The sequence below is a fragment of the Neomonachus schauinslandi genome, chromosome 16, assembly GCF_002201575.2.
Source record: "Neomonachus schauinslandi chromosome 16, ASM220157v2, whole genome shotgun sequence".
NCBI lineage: Eukaryota > Metazoa > Chordata > Mammalia > Carnivora > Phocidae > Neomonachus > Neomonachus schauinslandi.
In genome coordinates, this window is record NC_058418.1 from 53,937,536 (window position 1) to 53,961,514 (window position 23,979).

Below are 23,979 nucleotides of genomic sequence, written 5' to 3' on the forward strand. Positions count from 1 at the left end.
AGCAAAAGGGTGTTTCATGGCCTGTGTATGTGAGAAGTTCATGAATAATCCCGGCTTCAGGACTGGGTGGGCATATAAGTTCAGATACTGCCTATTACTAGGACTTTATCTTCATCTCTCTGCTTGGCTTTCTTCTACATTGGTTCCATTCCCTCCGCCTTTTTGTTTTTTGGGGGGGTTTGCTTTGTTTTTTTTTGTTGTTGTTTCGTTTTGATGGTCAACATAGCTTCCTGTAGCTTCAAGCTCAAGCTCTATCTTCACAGCAACTGCAGTGGAGAGAGGCTCTATCCCCTGCTAGAATGAAGTTCACTTTTATCAACATGGGTCATGTGTACCTCCATGAATCAGCTCTGTGGCTAAAGAAGACCAAATAAACTGATGGGCCTGGCCTGGGTCAAGGTCAAATGTCCCCTCCTGCACCAGAGATAGAGTCAGTTTGTCACCCAGCTGGACTGTGAGTCTCTGGGTGTGGTGAGGGAAAGGATGCTGGGCAGGCAAAGCCAGGTCTCTGCTGCAGGTCCCCCTGTGCACTGGCCTGGGTCAGAAGTCTTAGGAGCATTAGGATCTGTTTTCTATTTTATACCTTCCTGTTTTCCCTTTTTCTTTTCTTTCTTTCTATCTCCCCACCCCCAATTTGCTTCAAACCTCCAACACAGTAGTGAGTGAAGATGGCAAAAGTGGATAGCACTGCCGTGTTCTGAGAGGGAAAGCATTCATACCATTAGACGCAGGGTTTTTTGTTTATGTACCTTATCATGTTGGGGAAGTTCCTTCCCTGTTCCAAGTTTATTGAGTTTTTATCATGAATTAATGTTTGGATTTTATCAAATACTTTTTCTGCATCAATGACACTTTGGTGATCCATGTCTTCTCCCGCCTCCCCCTTTTTTTTTCTTGGCTGGTCTCGCTAAAAATTTGTCAGTCTTGATCTTTTCAAAGTACTGGTTTTTAGCATTATTGTCTTTCCCTATTGTTTTTCCACCTCTTATTTGAGAGAGGCTATTGGCAAATTAAATTTTATCTGGCTACACAACTCTGTCATATAAGGAACTGGGACAGGCAAGGAAGGCACATGAAAATGGAATTCAGGACTCTGGAGGATTACATTCCAGAAGAGGAAATGGGAAAAGTATTTCGCCCTCCAGAAGTAGAACTCAGATCCGTGTACGCAAATTACAGAGAAGCGAAGGTGAGCAACGTTACCACCTATCTTAAAACACAAGCTCCAGAATCATGCTGGTTTGGATCACATTCTTAGCCTCAGCCTCTGCTAGCTCTGTGTATTAGATCATGCTGCTGTAACAGATACACCTCCAAAACTCAGCAGTTTACCAAGAAGTTTATTTCTTGCTCTCAAGAGAACTGCCGCGGAGGGTTTTATGATTCAGGCCTGGTATCCGTGAACACCACTCCTGTGCAGATGGATCAGACCTAACAGAGGCTGGAAAATTTGTCTAGCCATGTGCCCAAGGGGCTAAGAAAATCTTTTTGTGGAATCACTAGTCAGGCTGTGCCACACCATGTAATTTGGAGGGGTTTTTCTTTTCTTTTTTTTTTTTTGAGCTTTTGTTTCCTTATATGTAAAAAGAGAATAATAATGTCTGTCCCATGAGCATCCCCCACGCTCCTCAGTATGTGGCACAGGGTGGGAGTTTAACGAACATTTGTTACGTGAATGAGTCCACAGATTTAGAAGCAGGTGTAAGGACCATGTAGGTAGCACACGTAGAATCCTATTTGATTTATAGCGAGGGTTCAGTAGCTGATCGTAGTTGCTGCTGCTTTCGTAAGGCTTTATAAAGGAATGAAGCTGGACAAGAACACTTCAAGCCACAGTTTGAAGAGTGAAGTCTCTCTTGGGAGGTTTCAGGCAAAGGCAACTCTCAGCCATGTCATGGTATGGAGTCCTGCCCTCCCATGTCCTCTGAGGCTAGACATCTAGTGGGACGTCACACAAACCATAGTTTCACTTGCTCCTTTATAACTTTGAGACTCGGTTTCCACACTTTTAAAGACCTACTTAGCACACTAGCCATGGCAATTCATTGGGATAATCGTATGAAACTGTGGGAAAAAGCCTGGAGCCTGGACAGGGTAAGCGCTTAATACATTTTTTTTTTTTTCTCTCTCTTCTTTGCTTCTTCGTTACTTCTTTGTTGCTTCTATGATACAGACTATAGTCTTTATTAATTGCATTTGAAATGATTTGTTACGATTGAAGATAAAGAGAAAATTTCTGGGATTTTAGTTCTTCAGTTCCAACCATTGCTCTCTGCGAATGATCACAGAGTTCCTTAATCTGCACCCCAAAGGCAGGGTTTCCTGTTCCTTGGGCTCAAGGCATGCAGGTATCTAGGAAACTGACTTCTCAGAACATTTAAGAACTGTTAATAGGCCAACAAGTCATGAATCAGAGATTTTTATATTCACCCAAAGTTGATAGAGGATTAAATAAGCTATTTCCTAGGGAAACTAGGTGTATACCATTTTTCCGTAAGAAGATGGAACCTGCAAATCTAGAAACTCGAGTTTAGCAAAACAGAAGATAATGATTAAGGACTTGCCTTCTCTGTGGTTGCTTTATAACAAAATGCAGAGTAGCTGCCCCCTTCTTTCACAAACAATGTAAAACCCTGCACCACCCCCTCCACCCAGTTTCTGAAAGTCACCGTTATTTAAAAACAACAAGTTTAGGGGCACCTGGGTGGTGCAGTTGGTTAAGTGTCAGACTCTTGGTTTTGGCTCAGGTCATGATCTCAGGGTCATGAGATCGAGCCCCCCTCATCCCCCCAAGGGCTCTGAGCTCAACACGGAGTCTGCTTGAGATTCTCTCTCCCTCTCCCTCAGCCCCTCCCACTCGTGCTCCCTCATGCATGCTCTGTCCCTTTCTCTCAAAATAAAATAAAACCTTAAAAAAAAAAAAAAAACAAGCTTATAATTAGGACAGAACCCATCTAGAACTGAGTGGCTTCAGGGGGGAAAAAATCAAAGCAGGCTGTTCACTCAGGTTGTTGTGGCACAGTGGCTTTTTCTCCACTGCTGTGCATTTGTGATTTTCGTTTCTGCAATACCACTTCAGTAGTTGGAGCCATTATATCCCAGCCTGTGCTGTCAACTGGGTCCTGAGGTTATCCCAGCACCTTGAGAAAAGCCGCCATCTGCCTCCCTTTAGAGCTTTTAAGATAAACCCGAGAGCACTAGGAACGGGGTGAGTTACCGTTATCAATAAGGAATGTGAGATTTCCTGTAGAGTAGCACCACCTCCTTTAAGTCGCGGCGGCCAGAGCTTCTCAGAATGCCTGATGATGTAATAAATAATGTGTGTGCCGAGGGAAAGCTTTGAGTAATAGAACCAGCTAACACTTAGAATTTTATTAGGGACGAACTGTCTCAGATGTTCTTAGTGCTGTTATTACCCCCTCGTTAAAGCTGGTAATTTTTGTTTTTAAAGCACTTCGGAGACACTCACTGATACATGTCTGAAAAAAATAGATATTCCTTTTCTTCTTAAAAAAAAAGTTCCCATGAGACTTTAGAACCGTGTAAGAATAATACTCTGATTGCTTAAGTGGGTGGATTTTGCAGTCTCTATTTTTCATCTTTTAATCATCTTAAGAGAGCTTTCTTCACCAATGAAGTGCGGACTGAGTGCCGTATGATTCCCCTTGTTGAGAGGGAGAGAGAGGGCAGAGCTCACCAGAGACCCTGATCCTCTGGGTGGCTCTTTGCTCTCGGGAACACCCAACAACTCCTGAGCTCCTTATCCAAGAGAGAAGAGCTAACATAAAATTAAAGAAATGGCCCAGGGGCTCCTGGGTGGCTCAGTCGCTAAGCATCTGCCTTCAGCTCAGGTCATGATCCCCAGGGTCCTGGGATCGAGCCCCGCATCGGGCTCCCTGCTCCCCAGGAAGTCTGCTTCTCCCTCTCCCACTCCCCCTGCTTGTGTTCCTGCTCTCACTATCTCTCTCCGTCAATTAATAAAATCTTAAAAAAAAAAAAAAAAGAAAAGAAATGGCCCAGAGCAACTGTGGCCACCCAGAGCACCCACAGGCAGTGTTTCAAGGGGGGCAGTTGCTCATGGTTCCTGCAAATAATTGCCAGATGGGAGTGGAGACTCAGTGTTGCCCAACCAGGAAAAGCTGGAGATAACACATACATGGTATCTGTAGTCAAGGAAGGGAGAAGGGAAAAAGGCAGTGCCAGCCTTTTTATCAAGAAAGCCAACACTTGCCCTGGAAATGCCTAACAGACTTCTGCCTAAATCTCATTGGCTAGGACAGGTCATCTGGTCACCCTACCTGCAGAGGTGGCTGGGAAGGTATTTCCCTACTCAGCCATCTGGTGGAAGCCAGGCCAGGGAAAAGGGAGTTAGGAGTGGGTGTCAGACCAGCTAGCCTGAACTGCCTGCTAACATGTACACATTATATTTAAACATTGGCTCTCTATTAAAGGAAACAAAATATGTCAAAGAGCCAGATATGGCTCGCGGACCTTGAGTTTATAACCTTTACATGAGACAAACCAGTGTCTGTCCTTGGTATCTCTCTGTCTGTTACTTCAGCCCTATAATTTCCTGATTCAGTGGCTCTAAGCTTTTTACCACCAAGGACATGTCTTACTTTTTTTTTTTTTTCTGTTTTCTCCCTGGAATCCATCTGTTGGAACATTCTGTCTACAAACTCCTTTTGTTAGGTAATAATGAGTTTTCTTATTTTAAAAAATTCAACAAAGACTTGCGGAACTGCCAACCAGAGCCTCTGATCAACACAGGATAACCGGCAGGAGAGTTGGTATAATTCCAGACAACAGTAAAAATAAATAAATAAATAAATAAATAAATAAAATAAAGACATTTTAATTAGACTATGCAAGTTTATCTTGGGTAAATGGATACATTCCACTAGGATAGAGCTGCTAAGTTTTTCTGTAAAGGGTCAGATAGTAAATAATAGAGGCTTTGAAGGCCATATGGTCTGTGGGGCAACTATTCAAGTCCAGGCCATTGTAGTACAAAAACAGCCATGGACAATATGGAAATGAATGGGTGAGGCTGTGAGCCAATAAAGCTCTATTTTTTAAAGAAAGGCTGTTGGTCAGATCTGGCTAGTGGACCGTACTTTGCTGACCCTTTCAGGATGCCTTTAGAGGTATTAACCTATTTTCACACTCTACTTCCTACTTTCCTGAATCTTTAGAGATCCTGAATGGGGACACCGATTTGGATAATAAACCTTGCCCCCCAACCACTTTCAGCCTGTTCTGACTTGCACTTTGGATCTCAACAATATTCCTAGAAATCATGTCTCCACTTTCTTCCCTGTGCTGTAAAGCTCATCCTTGGCTTTGGGCTTGACTCTTTCTCCAGAAGTCTTTGCTAGGTCACTAGTGAAGGCAACGATCACTAGATCACTAGATCACTAGATTACCACATTTTATAGTGGTTGAGACAGTGAAAAGTTCCACTGAGTTTCAAGACGGAACATAGACTCTCCCACGAGATGAGAGGCATGTCACTGTAACTACCACATTGTATGCAGAACAGAGATGTGATGTGTGGTGGCAGCAATTTTGAGGAAATTCAGTCTTCCAAAGAGAGTATAATCTGAGCTATTTTCAGCCAATGTTCTACCATGTTCAAAAAACCCCTTAGTTGAAATTATATAAAGGATACCTCACGTGGGTAGAGACTGTCTGACTAAAAGTCAAGATTCTGGTATTCAGATGACCCAGAACAGGTGAGGAGTCTTCACATGGGCTGTGCTTTCTTCCAATAACTTTTCCTTCCTCTTTCCCTGGAGAGAGAGCATGCAAGTGGCGGGGCAGAGGCAGAGGGAGAGAGAGAACCTCAAGCAAACTCCCTGCTGGATGTGGAGCCCAACACAGAGCTCGATCCCAGGACCCCAAGATCATGACCTGAGCTGAAACAAGAGACGCCAACTGAGCCACCCAGGCACCCCCCCCATTTAAATTTTAAATCTCAGTTTAGAAGTTATTCTTTAGTTAGTCTTCCCTCCAAGGCCTGATATTTTTCCCATCATATCCTTTATCATACTGTGCTGCCACTGCCTGGTTATTTCTCTGGGTCCCGTTTGGACTGTGAGTGATGGTAGGTAAGAGACCATGCCTGGGTTACTGACCATTCAGTTCTCAGCACAACACACTCCCTAGCACACAGCGCAGATGATCAATGAACGAGTGATCAGTGTTAATGGAGTTCTTTACATCTCTATGTGCAACAATGAGTCACTGAACATCAAGAGAACTAACTGATTCTTAATAAACCATGTTTGAGCCTTTTCAAAATAGTGGTCATTGTATTAGGTACTGGGGCTGTAAGATAAAATTGCTGATAAGCTCATAGTCTAGTTAGGGAGACATGTGGTTCTAATAATCATTTATATTTACTAGTCCTTATTACATGCAGGGGCACTAGGTGATTTTGTTGTATTATTAATTTAATCCTTGCAACAATCCTTTGAGGTTAATCCTAAAATTGACCCCATTTTATAGATGAGGAAATGAAACCACCATTACTAAATGGTGCAATCAGGATTCAATCCAGCTGTCAACAATGGATTTCTCCCACAGCATAGACAATGAAGTGAAATGCAGTGCTCCGGGTAAAATGACAGAGGTGGCATGGAGAAGAGGGGAAGTACGGAGGAGGGAATGAGTAGTTTTATTTAGGGGTGGGGTTAGGAGAATCTCTGGAGCAAAAGGCTAAGGAATGGCCAGCTCTGCTAGGATGGCCATCGTGGAATTTTCTGGAAAAGAAGACAGGACTATGGGAAACTTATAGCAACACCAGGCAGCTCACCGATGCATAAAGAAGCGTTATGGGAAAGAATGGGAAGGTATGGGCTGCTGGCTTAGTATATCCTTGGAACTCAAAGTGACACCAGGAGCCTGGGGGGCATGGACCCAGAGAAGCTGCTAAGAGCCAAGAGAGCAGAGGCCTGGGAGAAATGCAGACACGTTGTTAAGCTACGAAGGGGGTACCTCTTACCGGGCGCTCACAGAATCAGAGTTAGCTCAGACCACAACTGTGGGTGTGGCAGTAGCTTCCAAAGAAAGCCAAAGGAGAACAAGGAAGGGATGAAATGAATCCCGAAGCAAGGGCCTGTTGCTAGTCCCAACAGAGACAAGGGAGATGCTTCTAGAACTACACCCTCAGTGTTTAAGTTCTGTTGCTTTTCTACTTCTTTCACCCCTCATGAGGACAGGGCAAGTCAGTGCTTTTCCAATGAAGATATGGGCCAGAACGACCTAGAGTTTCTTTCTTTTTTTCAAACAACAATTATTCTTTCATTTTCTCTCTTTCTAGCTGCCTTAGTTTCTGTAATTATAATCACTGTATATGCTCTTTGAAAAAATATAACAAGGAAGTATAAAAATAAAAAAGTGAAAATTTCCACTCTGTCACTTCCAATGTATTATAAAAGGGGTAATGACTGTTAATAATTTGGTGTGTTTCCTTCCAGATGCTTATTAAGCTATATACAAAAATATTATTTTAGAGGCCCTTGGGTGGCTCAGTCGGTTAAGCATCTACCTTCGGCTCAGGTCATGATCCCAGGGTCCTGGGATCGAAACCCTTGTTGGGCTGCCTGCTCAGCGGGGAGCCTGCTTCTGCCCCTCCCCCCCGATTGTGCTCTCTCTCTCCCTCTCTGTCAAATAAATAAATAAATAAATCTTTAAGAAAATCTTTTTTAACATGTGATCATACTGTTAGTACTATTCTGCCATTTTTCCATTCAATTATATATATAGTGGTGTGTGTGTGTTTGTGTGTGTGTGTGTGTGAGAGAGAGAGAGAGAGATCTACCTGAGGTTTTTGATGTTTTGATGAGTGGCCACTTCCCTAATTGATGGACATCCAGGTTGTCTCTCGTTTTTCACTCTTATAGGCATTGCAAAAATGACATGTCTTCACACAGACCCATTGAATGTAGGATTGAATTCTAGAAATGGTATTGCTGCATTGAAGATAGGCCCATTTCCAATTTTGACAGATACTACCAAATTGCCTTCCCAAAGGTCTTACCAATTCATCCTGCCACCAAGAGCATTTGACAGTGTTCTTGTCCCCACAGCCTCACCAGCTCTGGATACTATCACCATGGAATATTGTTATTTTCATTTGCGTTCATCTTAAGACCTTTTCTTGAGAATTAGATTCTTCCTACATAAATAAAAATTGTCCAAGAGGAGAGCTTTAAAAGCCTCTCAGGTTTTAGTAATTCACAGATTGGAATGGTTGAACTCCTTTATTATTTTTTAAATCCTGAAGTAATGGAAGATTTATAAAGAGTTTACACTTTTTATTATATCCAACATTTAATGAGAAATCACTGGAAAGGTTGGCAATTGGGATGAACCCATGTTACTCAGATTAACTGAAACCCTTTGTCCTCTTCTTCTCCTATGCCCACTCTTCTATTTATTGATCAAGCCTCTATTTTCCTGGCATTGGAATGGGAAGAGTTCTCTCTCAGTATCGGTCTCGGTCGAATACTATCAATATAGACAGCATCATATTTGTTCAGTGCTCATGAGGCACTTGCTCTCTGAGAGATTTCTGAGTTTTGGTGGTATGGATGCTCTTCATTATCCATTTTTGGAACCACTATGTGTATTTTCATAATTATTGGATCCCCTTCAAGAAATGTTTATGTTATAATTTGAATCAGGTTGACACTGTGTTTTTCACCATTTCACTGAAGTATACATAAAGTGCAGAAGTCATAGATCTACAGCTTGATGAATTTTTACAAACTGAACACACATGTGACCAGTGCCCAGAGAAATAGCACAGCCAGCCCTCGAAGCTCTCTGTGCCCTCCCAGCCCCTGTTCCACAAGGGGTAACCCTATTCTGACTTGCATTAGTTGGACTGTTGTGCTCTTGATGTAAATGCAGTCATATGGCATGCTCTCTTTTGTGTCTGGCTGGCACCCTATCTTTTTAAATACCATAATAGATTGATAGCGCACATTTAACACACACTCATGGCACAGCAGGCCCTTTTCTGAGCACATTAGATGCACAGGTGTGTTAAATATGAATCACATTTGGGCGTTTTACATTTTGAAGTAACTTTATAGCTGGTATAGAGAGGTCAAAGATATAGATTTCCTTTTCACACATCCAACGTATATAATTTTTAATAAATAATTTATTAAAATTAGGAACCTCTTCAGAGCCATCATTTCACAAAGAGCTCCCCAATTGCTGTCCTTGCAGTCGAAGTTTATAGTTAGCCTTTAATAAACATGTTATGATGTTCTTAGGATTCTGAGCAGTGATGCCATTAAACATATCATTTTAAATTGAGCACTTAAAATTAATGCCATGGAGCTTTAAATGCCTAAATAAATCAGTGTCCAAATTCACCCTAGGGGAGAGGGGCAAGGAGAACTGAATACTCCCTCTGTCCATTTCCTTTTCGGGAAATGATGACCTATCAGGGAGGACATAAATCACTCCTGTTCCCAAATTAGATTAAAATTCTGAGGTTTCAAGCTTGCCTTTACCTGAATACTGTAATATTCGGCCTCTGGCTTTAGCATTTCCCCACAGGCACAAGTTTTGCTGGTTCTCACAAAACAGTTCTGTTCCGTTTCTATTACTGAGAAGGCTGAATGCTCTGCCGAAGCACATTCCAAACAAAGAAGGCCCCATCTCCTCCTAGCAGAGGTCCCCTGGGGAACAGTCTTCTAGAGATTCTTGTGATTAGGTGATTACACATGTGACTCTGCCCGGGAAACCTGTTTCAAGCTCACTTATACTTAGATTGCCCTCGCCTCCTGCACTAGAAGGTGTACCTAACCCCGTTCATCTGACTCCCCCATGTAGCATCTTCTCATCAAGTAGTTGAAGGAAACTAGAAAATAATACTAATTTCTATTTTGAAACCATGTCTGATAAACAAGAAAAAAAAGTGGTGACAGTCACTGGTAAATGTGGAGAATTCTACTTTCCAGGGCTAAAGCCACACATCTGCTCTGGGAAAGATTGGAAGCCACACCCCCCTTGCAAATTGCTTCAGGCATTCAAGCCTTGATGCTCTGGGCATGAACAGAAGTCAGGCAGTCTTGTAAGCAATGTGGAGGCGAGAACTGTATTCAGGGTGCCTTTGGTTGTGGGAGTTAAGGAGGCTGTGTAAGTTCTGTGGGACATGGAGCTCTCCTTCACCTGCTCTACATCAAGTGTGGAGTCTGACTATGGGTGGATGTTCAGAAAATGTCTATGGAAGAAAAAGGGGCGATGGTCCAGCCTGCTGCTACATTCCATGCTAACTTGTGGAAAAAAGTCATTTCACTTAGTGAGAAGGATACAGCTGCTTTGCATGAGGACAGACATGTGGGTTCATCAGTTGAAGGGAGGAAGGCATTCTAGATTAGTGGTCAAGGACAAAGGTCATATAAATAAGGTAAACAATGTTAAAGTTCTTTTTAGTATTTTTTTTGGCATGAGAATGTCTCATGCAATATTTGGGACATATTTAATTATTTTTTCTTATTTATCTGAAATTCACATTTAACTGAGCATCTTTTTTTTCTTTTTTTTTTTTTAACAACTTTAATTCAGTCCTGCTCACTTCATTTTTCTAATGTTTAGTTTTCAGGCCATAATTCCTAAAGATGTGAAGGGATTATTTTTCAAGAGTCATGTGAGTTTAGCTGTTTCTAGCTGATCTATAAGGGAAAATCTTAACTTTTTCCATAACCTTCTCCATTAAAATAGAGGATGATCCAATTGTTAAGAATTGATGGGCTTCTCAAGATGATACTTATGGGAAGAGTGAAAACTGTCATCCAAATGCTGGTCAAGATTGTGTGCATAACCTTTACTGAAATACAGTTTTACATGGGATAATGTCTGCTTGAGGAAGGTTTCTATTGGCAGGTCCAGCATTTGTCCCTTAGCATAGAGCTTTATATTTTATAACTGGCATCAATGAAGATATGATGAACAGAAATATTTGATATACTGATGGTACGTTATTCTGGTTGATACTTTTTTTTAAAGATTTTATTTACTTATTTGACAGAGAGATATAGCCAGAGAGCACAAGCAGGGGGTGGGGGAGGGGGAATGGCAGAGGGAGAAGAAGAAGCAGTCTCCTGCTGAGCAAGGAGTCCACTGTGGGTCCCAATCCCAGGACCCTGGGATCATGACCTGAGTTGAAGGCAGAGGCTTAACCAACTGAGCCACCCAGGCGCCCCTGGTTGATACTTTTGATAGCAGATTCAGGAATCAAAAATAATTTGGTAGGCTGAAATGGTGGGCTGAGTTATTAACAATTAAAATAATAGGAACAAAGTTAAGATTCTGTACTTGGGTCCAAACAATGAACCACACTAGTTACATATGTGAGGATCCATGACTTAGTAGAATCCTAAATGAAAGCAGGAGTTATCATTTAAATTTTCTTGTCAGACCACTGTGTTGATTTTCTCTTCTTCTCTCTCTCTTTTTAAATGATAGACCTTTGAATGAGGACGTTTTATGAACTGCTAGCCTGGCTGACTCATGATTCTGGAGGCATGTTTTCAGTGTGTAGTAAAAGAGCTCACAACTATTTATGTAAAATCCTGTTGGTCTCAAGGCTTGTGTGCTGTTTGGATAAATGGAACACAACCGCTTCCCAACATGCTTTCCTAGCACTGGGTGGTTAAGAAGAAAGTTAAAAGGCCCCACATGGGAAACAACTCAGAAAACACTGGGTCTTGAGCTGGTGGCTCTCAAGCCTGAGGTGGTACCAGAATCACCTACATGCTCCATTTACACAGTGAGTCCCAGGCTCAGAGTTTCTGACTCAGAAGTTCAGGAATGGGGCCCAAGAACTTGCATCTAAAGACTTTTAAAAGTGGTCATGCTGCTGGTCCAGGACCTCACTTTGAGAACCACTGCTATAAGCTATAAAGTTCATATTAAAAAGTTCCTGCCCTAACTATGAAAGTCTGTGACCAGACAAATACTGGGACCTGCACTCTGAGAGTAGGGGGTATTGACTCTACCTATGTGTATTACCCTCCAGGAGTCAGACTTGTGAGGGTTTAGGGGAAGGGTAGAGGAGGGCAGGAAGGCTTGATCCATCCATTTGCCCCTTGGATATCAAGTTCTGTGGATCTTCATTGACTGTTCACCTTTGAAGTCCATGGCAACAGAGTGCCAAGAACAGAGATGCTTCTTCATCGGGGCCTCTGTGCCTCTGTGCCATGACCCCTGACCTCAGGATGGCATCACCATAACCAAAATGCTGCCACCCGATGGTGTTCAGGTTCTTGTCAAGGCCTCATGTGCCATTAACAGATGACAAACACAGGGTTCTCAGGTCTGTTTTGTTAAGAAAATGAAAAGAATAACTGGCATTAAACTAAATCCATAAATGCCTGTTCCTTGCTGATAGGGTGGCCGCACTCATTGTTACATTGGTTTGTGTGTATTTTTTTTTCCTGGAGCAGCTCTACCACAAGCCATGATTCATGCAATGTGCCGGCCTCAGAGATATCAAGACCCATTTGCATAAATATTCACAATCATATCTCTAAAGCTGTTTCCTTATTTCCCTTTGTTGCTGTTTTACTTTTCATTGGAGGTCAGGTGAAGCAGAATTTAATTGAGGCTATTCACACACACACACACACACACCATAATTGAATTATAAATTCCATGAGAACAGAGCCAACACCTATGTTCTCAGAGAGCTATCCCTAACCCTAACAAGCGCCTCACACATGGCAGCTACACAAAATCTATGGCTGACTGAATGAATAAGTGTATATATCTTTGCAAGCCAGTGATCTTGGAGGTTACCTGTTGATCGTTCATGTGTTAACTCTGAACACACACGACGTTTTTTACTTTTTGCTGCGAACCAAATGCAGATCCTGAGTTAAGCCTTACTCACATCTGCTTGTTCCCTTCTAAGGCTATTTTGTAGCAAAGACTGTATTTTGATTGTTCATAGGTTTAATGTATATTCATGGATCATATCTACCACATTTATTTTTAAAAGTTTTTAAATAGTTTACTGAAGTACAGTTGCACAAAGGTAAATGTTTTTGGAACACATAAAATATAATACAGCAAAAAATAGAGGGATATAATTATTAAAATTTAGCACCAAATTTGCTTTGAGTTTACACATACCATGGAAAAAAAAAAAAAGGAAATGTGTTGACTTAAATAGTTCTCATTGTTTGATTTAAAGAGAGAGAGAAGAAGCATGCCAAGTGATGGGCAGAGAAAAAATTTCCCCTTTGCATGTATTTCTGGTGGGAATGTATCTTAAGAGCCTTTACTGAAAAGAGCTCTTGAGTTGCACAAGGAATAGCTTTTCAACAGCTATTTTGCCAGAGGTATAAAAACTTTCTTCACCTGGTTACTTTGTATATCTTACCTCATTAAAGACATGAAAAGGAATCATAATAAAGTGAATGCATTCTCACAGAGAGCTAAGCTTCCTGGTGATCAGACTTGATTCAGGAGTAACACTCAGTGAACTGAGAGGATTAAAGAATCAATGTCTCTTAGATTAGCCCTCTCAAATATCAATGATCACCACCGGCCTTGGAGGAGATAATGAGGTAATTTCAATATTGAGCATTCCGAAGAGTGTCTCAAGTATGGGAAGTCTGTGGGGATAGGAAAATAACTCGTGGCCTACATCGCAGGGCCTGTATCTGTGCTGGCCTCCTGTCAGGACAGGGCTGCTGAAGGCCTCAGTCTCTGGGCCAGTGGGGACACATGGAATGATATGACTTTGTGTGTGTGTTAATTGGGGCTCTCAAGAAGAGACAGAGTTGTGAGCGCAAGTACTTTCTTAAGGAGGTGCAGGGCGCATCAGAAATGGATAGGAGTCAAGAAAAGAGGAAAGAGAGTCAACGTAGCATGCCATACTAAGCCATGGTAGGCAACTGAAGATTAATCCCATAAGAAAACCCTGGAAATGATGCAGAAGGCATGCCTCAGAGTTATCCCAGCTGAAGAAAGAGGGAAAAGGGATATTGATCAATTCTCCTTAGTTGACTGTATTGGCTGCTACTCGCTTGGTTGAGGGCTACTTGCATGAAAAGGGTGTTTAATTCCAGGGCACTTCCCACCAGAGAGACTTCAAGACTGCCAGACACACAGGCAGAGCCATTTTCTGTGCTTCTGGGGAAAGTCCTGAGATACAGAGCTGAGGACCCTGCAGTCAGAAGTTGTCTGGAGCACAGTGAAATGGAGTGGGGTCTGAGATATTTGGGCAGGACACTGGCAGCTTCTCTCGTGTATAAGAGGCCTTTAGAAAGCAGTGGCCACAGGATTAAATAACTCCCCAGAGTCCTTCAGTTCTGTTAGATGAATCAGCAGTTTGCCTCTATCAGTCCTTTTCACCTCAAGTAGAAAGACTCACCATAGTCTCTGTATTTTTAACACCTCTCTACACGTGCTGATTACTTTTTTTTAAAGAAGAGAAAGTACACTCAAGATCATTATTTTTTGCAAGCACCATTACCTAGTTAAGAATGCCCTAACAATGCTTTGTTTCCACTGGGATTTCTCCTTAAAGATACCTTCTATTTATGTAAGATGATATTGCTTTCCTATCTACAGTAGTGATATGGTTTCCTCTTTAAATGAATGTAAGTAAAAAAGAAAAGTCAATATGCAGGAAAAAAATAATGATGTTAAAAATATATCTTGTAGTGTGCTGGTATATGCTTGAAAACTGGCTCTCTGGGGGAAAAAAAAAAATCCGTGGTTTGTAGGGTTTGCCTATTTCTGGGGTGTAAATACTCCCACTATGACCCAAGTCAGAAATAGCTACCAACATGACACCAGTGAAGATACACAACTGGTTCTCACAAGCTGGAATTAGTCAGCTCCAGCACATTTCCGGGGCCAACCGAGGATACCCAGTCTCACAAAGCTTGTGTGCCATTCACAAAATACCTGATGGGTAAAATGAAGAGCAGAACTTGTATTCTCTTCCAAGGATTTCAAAAATTTGGTACTTAGGTGAGTTACAGAAGTGCCAACTGACAGAACAGTGATAATTGCTCATGTACTTAAACCAGCATTCAGGTGGGATCCTGGCATACAAACTTTGGAGTACAGAATTGGTGATTTCACACTAAAGGAAGGTAAACATGAAACGTTACCAGTCTCCTCCATTATGGTTGTTGCTTCTGTTTTCCTCCAGAGCGGCTGTTTTTAAGAAGCACCTCCTTCCTACTGGTTCCCATGAGCTATAGCGGTTAGCCCCAGGTCCCTGAATGTCTGAATTTCGTTTACCTCTTTCTCCAGTCGTTTGTTGCTGGTAGTGCCGATAAGATGCATGAGCCCTTGGCGAGTGTGGGTATATTTCATTCCACTGTAAGTTAGACGCTAAGCCTGAAATTTGGAAATGAAGATCTCAGCAAAAATCCTAGTTCAGTCATATCTGTTGCTCTGAATAAATTACCCCCTGTAAAATGGAAGAGGTAACATTAACAACCAACTCATGGACTAATTACGAAACTAGAGTGAGCTGCTGAACATCACTGTTCGTGCTCAGTGGTAAAGCAGGGTACAAACCTTAACAGCTCTCCTTGTGGCTGTTATCACGGTTATTACTATTTACCCCATAGATTCATGTGAGTTTTGCAATCAGTTTAGTGCCCTGTTCTGTAGTTTCTTTTTTAAAATTCCAGATTCAACTCAGGTGAGGTTGGCAAAGCAGTACTCGCCAGATCCTTCTTGCTTGCTTCACCTTAGCTGGCTCCAGCTCCACACATCTTTCAAGATGTTTGTAGAAAACTAATCAGCATCTACGTTTGTTTTCCAATTCTCTTTTGCTCGCACATACCATGGCCACTTGATTAGCAATCAGCGCTGTGTTGGCAGCCACATACAGGCCCCATTCCTCCTAATCAGGGATGTAGGAAGCAAACGCTGGTGTTTAAAGGGAACCCTTTTTTGAGCTCTTGTCCCATGACTCCTAATTGTTGTAGTTCTCAAACTCAACCCAGCTGCAAGCTTTATTAGGGAAACATTTATTCAGATAACAAGCCTCGGGTATGAAAGAGGAGTAATTATTTTGCAAATGCATTTGGATCACTGTATGCCATAGTGCAACTCATCTCCTAAATGGAGAAGGTGCACATTTGGGCTGGAATGTTGCTTTGTAGATGGACAATATGGCAAGCATGTGACTGGGAACTTCTGGCGAAAGATACAAAAATGGACAAATGAAAAGACACCAGCATAACAAGAGGTAAAAAAGTGATCAAAACTCTGAAAACTAAACAACATGAACAAAATGCCTAAATTTCATTCATGATCATGTTTGTTCATTTATTCTTTCTTTCATTCATTCATTCTCCATCAACTATCTTTGAGCTCCTATCATAAACTTTGCTCTCAAAGAGCTTAATGGGAGAGAGGCAATGAAAATATGTAACTGATGTCACCTGGGATCTCCCATCTTATGAAATCTAAATAACATTGGCCCAAATCTCCGGTCTGTGCCTTGTGAATGTTCAGTGATATTTATGAACTTTTGGGGATTCCATGGAGCTCACATATCAATGCTCCAAAACCATGCTCCTGCTTATTTAGTTGTTTTGCTTTATTGTCCTCTTCATATCCCACAATCCACATGTAGAACACGGCCCCCTCCCTTTTCTTTCACAAAAAATTCACATAAAGCATTGTGTGGGTAGTACACTTCATTGAAATTCTAGGAAGTTGTATTTGGAGGTTGTATCAACTCCCAATGGAATATTAAACAAGACTATTCTTAAATGTTCTCCTGGCACCAGGCACATTTTCTTTGGCTGTCTACACTCAGTTCTGATTTCTCACATCTCACAGTTTTCTTCTCCCACCTCCCTTCCCATCTCTTTCCTTTAATGTTCTACCCTCTGTGCTGGGCCTGCTCCATGCTATGAATCTATTCTCTGTTCCTGCTCCTTCACTAAGCTCCAGTCCCAAATACTTATATCCAGACCCAAGGTGCTCTCCAGAATCAAACACCTTGTTTCATTTGAAAAGAACTTCCCTTATGGATAATTTAAGGAGTTCTTTATATATTCTCAATTTAAGTCTTTGATAAATATGTGTATTCCAGATCTCTGCTAGTCTTTTACTTTCTTAGGATGTCTTTTGATAAACAGATATTCTATATTTTAATGAAGAACAATTCATTTTTTCTATAATACTGATTGCTTTTTGTGTCTTGTTAAGAAATATTTGTATGCCCCAAGGTCACAAATATTCGCTACTATGTCTTCTAAAACCTTGATTTCTTTAGTTTCCATCATTAATTTTCATCTCAAATTAATTTTGTGTATGGTATGAGGGATCAAGAATTATTATTTTTTCTAATTGCTCCAGCACCATTTATTGAGAAGACAATCCTTTCCCCCACTGAGTCGTAATCACCTCTTTGTCATAAACTGAATGACCATATATGCGCACTCTCTTTCTGCACTCTGTTCTGTTTCCTTGCCTTTTATATTCACCCTTGTGTCAATACAAGGATAGTAATTTTAAATCATTTTCCTTTCCACATAGGCATGTAAAATATCTTGTGCTAATCACTCTGCATAGAAACACAGTCTATAATACACGCCAGAGGACCTAACCTGGAGGGATCAGAAAGCCTTTCTCAGTAGATGTCATTTAGGCTGAGGAACACTTTACAGGTGTGCACTCCAGGCTATGCCCCCTTGGCTGTTCCCTCACTTTATGATGGGTGCACTGATTTGCTTGATGTAAACCATGTTGTATATACACTGGCCTGGAATAATAACACCAGTAAAACAAAGAAGATACTCAAGTAGAGGTAGAATAGCTTCATTGTAAAGAGGTGACACTGAAGATTGAAAAGAATATGCAGTTTGTCCAAGGTCGCAGAGCTGGTGAGTTCTGATACCTGGTTTGGGATTCAGGTTTCCCAGTAGGTCCCAGTAGATCATGATATTGCATTAGCTCTGGTTACGGATGTCCAAGGTCCCTGGGCTGGAATGTGGCGATCCCTAGGTTTGCACTCAGTTCTGTTTCACTCTAAGACTATGCTTTATCCAGTATCCTTGGTTGCCTCCCTAGAAAAGCTGAATTATTTGTATGCCTCAAAAAGAATAAGCTAATTGATTCTCATTTTAATATAGTAACTCTGCTCTAACACTATCAAAATGTATCAAAAAAATCTTATGGTTCATGACTAATTGCACTTTTGAATTATATACATTTAATTACATATTTGATTTTATAGTTTAGCATTTAGAATTATTGCCATTCCCTACTTACTGATCTTCTTTCCTTACATTCTAATTGTCTTTGTTACAGACTCCTTTCTTATGCATAGAAAAGAAATGTAGGCATGATTTCTTCTTTCCATATGTATATATTACATATTGCTTTAGTAGCATGAGTCAGATATGATGGTATAGAACAGATCAGTCCTCATAATGTACTCTTTGCAGGATGGATCTCCTAAAGGATAATTTTGTTGTAATGATTGAAATGTCTGTGAAAGATTTTGTCTTTTAGTGTATAAAGCTAACTATCCAGGAGTGAAAGTTTGTATGACTTAAATGGAAGAAGAATTCATGAAAAAAAGTGTAATTAGCATAAGGCTTTGAAAATCCTTTCTGGGTAAAATAGGCAGCTCCTTCCTTCTATCTGAGGCTCTGACTGATAGCTTACTGTTATCAGACAATGTATGCTTGACACAGTATCTGTGGATAAAACCACCAGCTTCTATCAAGTCGATCAAATATTTACTGAGCACTTATTATGTCCAAGACACTTTGGGGAACAAGGAAATATAAGCCTGCCCTTGCCCTTAAGGATATATCAATTGAGATACAATTTAAACTGCTGCTATCAATTACACAGATGTCTCTAAATTCAGTCTCTGGATGCTTGGTGTAAACAAGACAAAATGTGCTGATAATGAACCTAGTTTCCTTTGTCATGTGATTTGACTTCCTGCATCATTGAAGTAATCTCGCATCTTCCTGCATCCTCTGCAATTATCAGCATCAACTGATTCCACAATCTATTGAGAAAGAGGGTTCAGGAAATATTGTCAGTCTCTGCATCTTATTCAGGTCCTGCTTCCACTGCTGAGAAGGCACTTAAATAGCCCTTTATCAACTCAGACCCCTCGAGATTGAGTATTTAATTTCTCTTCATCTCCAGCCTTAGGAAATAACCCAATTTATTACTTAGCCATTATTTAATTCATTACTGTCATTAGATATCAGGAGAAGCATCTTCCCAGGGCTGAGAGTACCTGACAGACCTCACCTCTCTTCGTTCAGTGCAATGAACAGGCTGTGGAAGGGTCCTAATTTGAAATTCCATTTATGGGATTTGATTTTATTACATTCACCAGTGCCAAGCTTCTCCTGGATGACCTGATAGAAAGAGGCTTGCTGCCCAAAGCATTTGCCAGTACTTTGTGTCTTCAGGGAGCTGTAGTAGATACCCCTGAGATTGCTGATGTCTTAACAGGCCAGAACAAATGGACAGAAAAGTGTATATCAAGAGGTAAATGCATAAGGGAGCTGCTTTCTATAGATTGGGGTGGGCATGGGCGAATTCTTCCCCAGGGACATTTGGCAATGTCTGGAGATAATAATTGTTGTCACAGTGGAGAAGGAGTATGCTGCTGGCACCTAGAGGTCAAGGACCAGGGGTGCTAACAGCCTGCATTGTAGAGGGCAACCCCCAACAGAATTACCTGGCCCAAAATGTCAACATCTGTTGAGAAGCCCTGAGTACATGCTCATTACAGCCCCCTTCTAAAATTATATATATTGTGTTATATGCCCCTGTGGATTTATTTGTTTTTAACCAATTACTGAGATAGAGATAGATGGATTTAAGCCCCTACCTTTCATCTGTTGTCTGTCTAATCTGCCTATCTACCTATTTATCCCTTCCCTACCTCATTTCATAAAGTATTACGTAAAGCAGTTTATACAAACTACACTCAATAAGGTAGTTAAAAAATATATCTAAACAAGAAAAAATTTAAAAATACACAGGGGAAATATCAATTAAAGTGGTTAGTATAAACTGTGCAGGATATGTGACACTGGTCATCTGACAAGTGTGACCTATAAATTTACTTTAGTTTTCTTTGAGCTTCCTGTTAGCCAAACAAATAAAAAAATAAATAAAGACAGTCATTGTATTTATTATATTATATATTATCCATGAGAAGAAAACTGATTAAGCAATGCTTTTAGTAGTTCAAAGGTATTTCTCGCTTGGAACTTAACATAGATCATGGCCAGCAGTTGTTTTTTACGTGAAGAGCAAGATAGCAACTATTTTCAGCTTTTGGGACCATAAGATTTCTGATCTGGTCACTCAGTGGTGCCACTGGAGCCCCAAAGTGGTCATAGATGATATGTAAACAAATGGCATGATTGTGTTCTAATAAAACTTTATTTACAAAAACAGGCTATGGGCCAGATTTGACCCTCAGGCCATAGTTGGCAGATTCTTAGTGTAGATCTTAGCAATGCCCCTAAGTGAAGTGAGAAATGGGTTTTAAGATGATGTTTTCTAGACTACTGAGTGTAAGCTGAGAGCATAACCCTATGGGATGTAAAGCAAGACTTTCTGTACCATTGGAAACAGCAACAAAAAGCCACTTAAGACTTTTTTACTGTAATATATATCAAGTATTTTGTGTTGTTTTGTTTGTTTTCATTTAGTTTTGCTTTGGGCCATACCGCTCCTTGTTTGGAGGGAAATACCCCAGTGTAATAAAATCGCTCCTCTCGTTGCTGGAGTGGGGGGTGGGGTGGGAGGGATGGGGTGACTGGGTGATAGACACTGTGGAGGGTATGTGCTCTGGTAAGCGCTGTGAATTGTGCAAGACTGTTGAATCTCAGATCTGTACCTTTGAAACAAATAATGCAATATATGTTAAGAAAAAAAAAAAAGAAGAAGAAGGTAGCGGGAGGGGAAGAATGAAGTGGGGGAAATCGGAGGGGTAGACGAACCATGATAGACGATGGACTCTGAAAAACAAACGGAGGGTTCTAGAGGGGAGGGGGTTGGGAGGATGGGTTAGCCTGGTGGTGGGTATTGAGGAGGGCACATTCTGCATGGAGCACTGGGTGTTATGCACAAACAATGAATCATGGAACACTACATCTAAAACTAATGATGTAATGTATGGGGATTAACATAAGAATAAAAAAAAATTGTAATTTGAAAAAAAAAATCGCTCCTCTCTGATATTCAGTCTCACTTGCAAGGAAAGAAAACTTCACTTTGTTCCTTCCATCTTCCTGGGTGATTAAAAGTTACAGAGGGGAGGCATTATGACAAGGCAAAAGTATTGTTACCCTCAAAAGTATTTCAGAAGATGTAGGCAGACAGAGGGTACAGTTCTAAGTGGCCATGCTAAAATAGTTATCTTCATTTAGGCCTTTGAGTCCTTTCCCAGGGACAGCCTCCAGTCCTTTGATGGCCTCAGTTTGGCTGTCACCTCCTCTGTGAAGGTTTCCATGGCCTCTTGAAGGAAATAGTCTTCTCTTTTGGCCTTCTCTAGAGATTTGTGTTTCTGACTTTTATAGCACTTTTCTTGGTGTCTTGCAACTTCTTTTTCCCATAATCAATTGAACTCCTTGAAGGAAGAGTATGCATCTTCCTGATTTTATACTCTCCCCTCTGTCTATTGCAACATCTATTACAAAGTAGATACCCATAATTATTTGTTGAGTAAATGAATAAATAAGTGGATAGGTGCATGGGTGGAGGGATGCAGGGAGGGATTGAAGAGTGGATAGAGAGAGGGAGGAAGACACAGGTAGATGGATAGATAGAAAAAATGGAAGAAAGGACATCAGCAGTTTCTCAAAAATCTAAGTTCAAACGTAAGTAGCAGTATTGCAAAATATTTTACTGGTAGGCACTCTGACTGGAATTGTCCTACCTCCTCATATAAAATTAATCTTAATCTTCCTTCAGTAACAAAACAAAATCTCAACTCAACACACCTGATTTGTATTTCAATAACATATACTACATATGCCTAGAAATTCACTGAAAGTCAAAATGATTTATATATACCATCACTACAGTGAAGTTCAAAGTGTTTTAAGCAGAATCTACATTTAAACTGCAGATATATTTATTACAAAGGATGCTCTAGCAGATTAGATAAATACAACCAACACATTGCTAATAATACTAGGCTAAAGTCATTGTAAGTATATACACATGTTAAAATATATCAAATGGTATAAGAGAGTTTAAGGCTGTTTCTCTTTCTTATTCCTCTCATTACTCTCAGTGGTGTCCAGATGATATGGACAATACCAGCGTGTGCATTGTAACTTTATATTTTGTAGGAACTTATAGGATCTACGACTCCTCACATAGACCCGGCATTTATTCTGACCACCCATTTCAATGTCACATGTCACTCTGCGTTTTGTATTCTTCCAGTTCTCATTTCCTCCTGTTATCTATATTCACTCTATCTATTCTGCCTCCTGCTCATAGAAGGCTGATCAAGAGTAGTTGCAGAGCTGATATTTTTGGATAATCCTGGAAAAACTGGAAATATTGGATCATGAAATCAGATGTGATCCATGCTTGTGTCTTGACGAAAATTGTTACTTTATGGTGTCTCAGTTTCCCCATTTGTGTCTTTTTTTTTTTAAAGATTTTATTTATTTATTTGAGAGAGAGAGAGAATGAGAGAGAGCACATGAGAGGGGGGAGGGTCAGAGGGAGAAGCAGACTCCCCGCCGAGCAGGGAGCCCGATGCGGGACTCGATCCCGGGACTCCAGGATCATGACCTGAGCCGAAGGCAGTCACTTAACCAACTGAGCCACCCAGGCGCCCTCCCCATTTGTGTCTTATGTGCAGTTCTGACACATCGGCCTCAACTGGTAAGAATAGGTCAAAACTAAGTAAACTATTACAAAGATACATCTTGAAAGAACTCTTTGTTCAGAGAGGAAATTTACCAAATGAAAAATTTCCTTGCATATAAAATATCAAAAACCATAACCAGATGGTCTATATGTGTTTTATTCAAGTACTAAATGTGCAGGTGAGGGGTGTGGGGACTTTTGCAACGTACCAAAAGTTATTTTGGCATGACCTTCCCAGACTTAGAGTTTATCTTCTTAGATTTTAGCTGGAAATCAATTCCTCAAATGGAATTTTATTATAAACTGCTGAAAATACTATTTAAAATGAAAACCCTGACAAGGATGGGTGTCATGGCAGTAATGAATTCATGATGGAACTAGTTGGAAGTGTATGACATTTTAAGGGCCTCATCACCCGGAATTCATTTGGCATTTATTGTAATAGAAATGACCGTATTGAATTCATTTGGCATTCATATGGAGTTCACATGTATTTATGGAGATTTAACATGGTAATTTAACATTTACTCTACTAAGCATTATTTAATGGACATTGAAAGACATTGTCATACAATGCCTAATAAAGCCAGTACCTCTAAAGTTAATCTTCTGTCAAAACAAAGAAATGGAAAACCATTTTGATTCCCCAAGTAAATTGTTTGGATAAGCCAAAAATACGTATTTACTCTCCTAAATATGCTTCCTAAATTTTTAAGCCAGAAGGTTGGCTCTAGGGCCAAGACAATAAAGCAGATGTTCAGTTTAGACTCCTTTATATTCTGAAATTGTCTGCAAATACATCAATCTCAGTCTAAAAATATTAGGAAAGATTTTCTTGGAACATCAGCAGTAAATTTAACACATGGCAAGCTTTCCATAGATTTATCTTTTCTCCCCCTCTAGAGTTCCCTTTAACATAGTCCTGGAAAATAAATTTCTGTTTTATCCTTGCAGAAAAACTATTTTTAGACCAAACAGATCATTATTTGGGAACAATCAAAAGTTCAATGTTATGAGGATCTTTGCTGAAAAGTGAAGGAAGAGTTCTTCACCAACCATGATGGCATTCTTTTCTTTTTCTTCTAAGAACAG

The 23,979-nt window shown here is 40.6% G+C and overlaps 1 protein-coding gene across 1 annotated transcript in view; it reads left to right on the plus strand.

The window, feature by feature from the left end:
- CDH13 (cadherin 13) overlaps positions 1-23,979 on the plus strand; it is a 1,026,047-nt gene that overhangs the window by 283,008 nt on the left and 719,060 nt on the right. The window lies entirely within an intron of this gene.